Source organism: Cololabis saira, chromosome 3, assembly GCF_033807715.1.
Source record: "Cololabis saira isolate AMF1-May2022 chromosome 3, fColSai1.1, whole genome shotgun sequence".
Classification (NCBI taxonomy): domain Eukaryota; kingdom Metazoa; phylum Chordata; class Actinopteri; order Beloniformes; family Belonidae; genus Cololabis; species Cololabis saira.
Window position 1 is genome coordinate 5,400,900 of NC_084589.1, and position 6,521 is coordinate 5,407,420.

Sequence of the window (6,521 nt, forward strand, 5' to 3'; positions counted from 1 at the left end):
GGCCGCCTCCCTGCTCCGGAGTTCTGCTCCGGTCCATTCCGGACCGGTCTGGTCGGTCGGATCTCCTCGCTGCCTTCGTGCCTGTAAAAGTCGTTGTGTTGTTGACAGTTTTGGCTGTTTTATTTCTTGAATTTCTAATTTTCTTCTTTGTTGGTTTTCCGTTGGAGGTCAAGTGGAAATTCTGCCAAAATGTTTCTCATTTATAATGTTTATGACTGTTTAACGCCCCCTCCTTAATATTGTCTGTTTTCTTTTTATCTGTAGTTTAATGATGATGAATTGTTTGTAGATTGAAAAATTTGAGCTGATAGAAGAGCTCCGACATGAAGCTGCTCGTCGGTCGGCTGTAGAAACCTGAGAACCTTAGAGATGCTAGTGACGATGCTAGAACCAATGAGAGAGACATGCTTTAAAGGATTCCTTTTCTCTAAAAGACATTTTATATTGTTAAAATGTAATTAAATAAAAGCACCCAAAGCTTTAAATGGCTGTTAAACCCAACAGAGATGATGGAGAGGGTTGAAACTGGTTTCACTTCGAATGCTTCTATTTAGACACTAAAAACCAAATAAACCTGAGTGAAATAGAAACTGTTGAACTGGTTTTGTTCTCTTGTGTCGGCGTTTCTCTTCAGATCTCTGGAGCTACTGATCCGTCTGGATGGATCAGAGCTCAGAGGAGCTAAAACAAATGCAGTTTCACCGTAGGACAAGATTCATAAACAAATATAAGCAAATATAACCTGATTTACAAGCAACTTGTTGTCCGTGGACGTCGCTGCACTTGTGAGTGAATGTTTGAGACTCGCCTCGACCCAAAAATGTCTTTTTTAAAGACGAAATGATCTGCAACCAATCAGATGTCTTCCTAGTTTCAGCCAATCACAAGAAAGCACCCGTGTGAGGGACCATTTACTCGTAATCACATTAGACCAGGTCCAGGTGTCGCATCCACTCCAGCTCCACACCTGTCTTCCCCTTTACCTGCAGGCTCCGCCTCCTCCCCGTCACCATGGTTACTCCTTCACCTGCAGGCTCCGCCTCCTCCCCGTCACCATGGTTACTCCTTCACCTGCAGGCTCCGCCTCCTCCCCGTCACCGTTAAAATTTATTTATTTATTTTTTTTTTTTTGAAAATTTTATTTATAAGATTTTTCCAGTATAAAACACATACAAAATAACAGACAGAATATAATGAAAAAAAAACCCAACAAAAAAACAGATCAGGACCAAACAAAACAAAAACAAAACAAAACAGACTGCCAGAAGGGATATAGTCACGTAATAGTGACACTTATGCATGTCAGCTCACATACAGAGTCAGGGTATACAGGTAGAATAAAAAGTCCAGGACAGAGTCCACAGTGTCCAAAAGGCGAGGTCCAAGTGTAGGCAAGGGGGCGGAATAGAAGAATCCAGCATCACTGGTCCGGAGGACGATGTCTACAAAATGTATTTATTTTTTAAATGTATATATTTAAATTAAAAAAAAAAAAAAAAAATTTTTCTTTGAAATTGTGGAATTATTCTATTTGGATTTAAAATCGGAATAAACCAGCCACTTACTTCGGAATCAAGTTTAATTCAGAATGGCCACTTTCATTTGGAATTAGGTGTTTACATGGTTATTTTTATTCATTTTAAATCGGATTTAATTTTAATTCTGAATTAAAGAGGAATTAAACTTCCCATGTAAACGCACTCATTGGCTTGTGAACCGCTCTTAAGCTGTGTTCGAAATCGCCCCCTATCCCCTATATAGTGCACTACATAGTGTGCACGCCATTTTGTAGTGCTGTTCGAATTCTCTACACTACATTTCGTCCACTACCTCGTTCACTATAAAATACCCACAATGCACCGCAAAAGTTAGTGTACAACCCATGTACCCTACTTTTTACTCATGTTTTGTCTGAGGAGAAAAAGGAGAAGAAGAAAAAAGAAGAAGAAACAATGGCAGCTGAACAGGAGGCGGGGGAGCGGGGGAGCGCGGGAGCGCTTTACTTACTTATAAATGTAAGTAACGTTAACGTACCAACATGTACTTTAGTGGCGTGTTTATATATACCCTTTAACAATAAGCATTTGTAGAGAGTAGTCTGTTTGTAACTGTTAGCTAACGCTAACGCTACTCCTGTTTCGATTTCTAACGCAACGTTATAATGTTATGTTTGTGTGTGTGTGTGTTCTCTTTTCACAATTGGCGGGAGCTCAAATAACAAAAAGCTTTGCAGGGTGAGTAATACAATAGTGATCTGTAGTGCCACAGATCTCTCTTTCTCTTATACTTTAGTCATTGGTGATATCCAGTTGGTGCAAACCTAAAGTGATAAGTACACACCTGTGATATTCTGTTTTCTATTTTCCTCACAAATGTGTATTGTGTTTTACAGTTGCTGTCATCTCCAGCTCCCTCCAGAATGATTCCCTTGAGTGGGGAAGACTGTTCTTAAGACCTTTTTACTGAAGCTTTTTTCAAAGTAATAAATAATGAATTAAAAATTGTCTTTCCTGGTTGAAATGTTCCTTTTATGAGTTTAGGTTTGTTTTAAGGTATATAAATACAGGATGCTGCAGGTATTTTAGAGGATTTATCAGTTAATTGCTTACATTATTTATTACTATTCAATGGTACAATGGTGATTCATTACTCTAACATTTTTTATCTATTTGTTTTAAAATGTTGCAATGGAAAGCCAAAATGATATATTCAAATGTACAGTTACCCTGTCAGGATATGAGAAACCATTAAACACTCCTAACAAGCTGAAATTACAGAAGTATTGTTGCAAGTACTCGAACGAATTAATAAATGATAACCGCAGCTGGTGATTAATGTAATAACTGGTTAATTAGTAATTTAATTTAACTCGTGTTAAATATAAATACATTGGTAATTTGAGACTTTTGTAACTTTGAGTTGATGTAACTGGAGTTATTAAATAAAATTCGAGGACATTTCAATGTTATTCAATGGATACTTAACTAAATAAATCAAAATGTTCAAAGTGACAATAGGGGTCAGCCCATACCAGCTAGCATGTCAGCTAACATTTCTTTCGGTTATTTACCAGTGGACGTTGGCGAATCAACAAATTGGGTTGTAAACCCCTAAGAAGCCTTTGTCTTTGCCTCCCCCGGTGCCTGAGAAGCAGGAGTTGTGCAAAAAGCACCCAAACAACCACAGGAATCATATTTCTTAGATGTATCAAAGCAATCGTCGGTTAAATGCCAGCAGCCAGTAGCTAACGGTACCGTTGCTAACGGTAGGTCGCACGTGCTAAATAGGTTTTAGCTCGTGCAATGTCATGAGCAGTTATAGCTGAGGATTGGAACACACAACAGTAGTCGACAAAAGCACACTTCTACACCATTCATTTTCAACAATTTATTGACACAGAAGTATCAGATCCCGGAGCTGTTCGGAGTGTTTACATGTTGCATGTCGCGTCCGCTACGCCACAGGAACATCCGGCGCATTTACTGACGCAAACACGTTAAAAAAATGTACGTTGTAGTGTGCGAAATCTCCTCTGGTCATCCCCTATGTAGTGCACTGTGTAGTGCACTATGTGGTGTACACTATGTAGGGAGTAGGGAGTGAGTGAACGAGTGATGATTTCGAACACAGCTATAGTCTCTCAGTCCGGCCCGTCACCCAGGACCTGGTTGCCATGGAGACCTGGTTGCCATGGAGACCCTACCAGGGGCGTAATGCCCCGACAACAATAGCTCCTTGTGTAGTGGATAGTTTTGGTCCTTCTACATAAACTAAATTTCTATAAGTATAACACCTTTACCAATTGGATTGAATAAAAACACGAAGAGTCAGGTCAGCTGGTGGTCCGAATACAATTTGTTTTTTTTGTTTTTTTTTATTGATCTTTTTATAGGAAACAACATACAATGAAAACATGGAAATCTGTAGTCAAAAACACGCATTATACATTGTCTCCTTTTTTTTAAAAACACACAAAACCTAACTAAGGAACAGAGTCTCTGTAGCGTTAAATAATAAATAAACAGATGAGCAAGAAATGATCAAAGGAGGAAAGTAATGTATGAGCAAAAATGCATACAAAAAACAAATGCAGTGGTGAATGTAGATGCCCATAAGTGATATCCCATTAACTGGAAATAAATAAAACATAAAAAAAAAAAAATTAAGGAGATGAAAAGAAAATTAAGGGAGGGGGGGGTCAGTCGGTGGGTAGAGTTTTCAACGCGGTAAAGTGGTCTATGAAAGATTGCCATTTGCGAACGAATTTAGCTGCGTTGCCTTTTAAAGAGTATCTCACCTTCTCCAATTTAAGAAAAAACATAACATCACTAAGCCAAATAGAAATAGACGGGGACTTGGGGGATTTCCATAGAAGTAAGATACGACGTCTTGCTAAAAGGGATGTGAAAGCCAATACTTCTGACTGTGTGGGGCTGATATGTGAGGAGTCAACAGTGAGTCCGAATATTGCTAAGAGAGGGGCCATAACAACTTTTTTACCCAGAACTTTAGACATGATCACAGAATAATCACTCCAAAATTTCTGTAACCTAGGACAGGAGAAAAACATATGACTTAAATTGCATGGAGAACCCTGGCATCTGTCGCATAGGTCTGCAACATTCGGATATATTTCCGATAATCGGGATTTTGATAGGTGGGCTCTATGCAGCACCTTAAATTGAATAAGTTCAAATCTAGCGCAAGGCGTGCTAGATCGTATGCTACGGATAGCTTTATCCCACAGCTCCCCTGTGAAGTCAAGGCCCAACTCTCGTCCCCAACCCTCCCGAGCTTTATCTACAGAATGATCATCAAATGTCATACACAGTGCATATATCTTAGATATCAGAGACTTTTGACTGAGTTTCATTGTTAGAAGATCATCCCACGGTTGGTTAGCAGGAAGGGAAGGGAAGCATGGAAACAGAGCAGAGGCGGAGTGTCGAAGCTGGAAGTAGCAAAACAAATGGGAGGCAGGCAAATTGAACTTTGACCTCAGATCTGAAAATGTGGAAAAGATACCATCCTTATATAGATCCCTGAAGTGCTTAATGCCCCGGTTGTACCAAATCATAAAAGTGGTGTCTATTAGTGATGGAGGGAACAGATGATTCTTAGTAACAGGTGTATAGATGGATGGAGAAGCAAATTTAAAGTGACGCCTAAACTGTGACCAAATCTTAAGGGAGGAAAGCACCACAGGGCTATTTGTAAACTTAGAGGGATTCAATGGTAAAGAGGAGGAGAGTAGGGCCGTTACAGAGGATGAAGAGAGTGACTGAGCCTCCAATCTGCACCATAATAACTCAGGAGACTGAAGCCAATAAATTAGTTTGTGAATATGCGCTGACCAATAGTAAAGCATAAAGTTTGGTAGTGCTAGACCCCCATTAAATTTAAATTTTTGGAGAAGCGAATACCTCACTCTGGGTGTCTTACCGGCCCATAAAAAGTTGGAAACAATTTGGTCAAGTGATTTAAAAAAAGATTTTGGTAGAAATAAAGGAGTGCATTGGAACAAAAAAAGAAATTTAGGCAATACAGTCATTTTCACTGTGTTAATTCTTCCTATCAGTGACAATGGTAGGGAGTTCCACCTCTGTAAGTCCGCCTTCACTCGAGTTACCAGTGAGGAAAAATTAGCGGTGAAAAGAGAGGGCAGAGTGCGGGTCACATTAATCCCTAATTATCTAAAGCCTGACGGGCTGAGTTTAAAGGGGATATCAGCTTGTTTGAGTTGTAAAGCAGAGGAGTTTATGGGGAAGCATTCACACTTGTGAAGATTGACCTTATAGCCGGAGAAGGATCCGTAATTCTTCAACAGAGATAATATTGGTGCGATGCTGGTTAAAGGGTCAGATACATATAAAAGGAGGTCGTCTGCATAAAGTGACAATTTAAGTTCCACATTGGACCTAGAGACTCCGCGAAATAGAGGAAGAGTTCTTAAAGCAATTGAAAGTGGTTCGACGGATAGAGCGAATAGCAAAGGGGAGAGAGGGCAGCCCTGTCTCGTGCCACGTGATAATGTAAAATAAGTGGAGTAGTTGTCATTGGTGTGAATGCTGGCCTGAGGGGGAAGTGTAAAGAAGTCTAATCCACGATATAAACCTGTGTCCAAATCCGAATTTATGAAGTGTTGCAAAAAGATAGTTAAATTCGACATGATCAAAAGCTTTCTCAGCATCAATTGCGATAACAACTTCAGGGAGTGGAGAAGAATCTTTAGAGAGAATCACATTAAGAAGTGTACGAACATTATAGAAGAGCTGGCGTCCCTTGATGAAACCATTCTGCTCCTCAGATATGATGCTAGGAAGGATCTTATCAAGACGAATTGCTAGTGCTTTGGCTAAAATTTTGACATCTACATTCAGTAAAGACAAGGGCCTATAAGAAGTGCATGATTCAGGGTCCTTGTCCTTCTTCAAAAGGAGGGCAATAGACGCCTGCATTAAAGAGGGAGGCAATGAGCCATGATCAAGGGACTCATTGTACATTGAAAGTAAAAGGGGGGC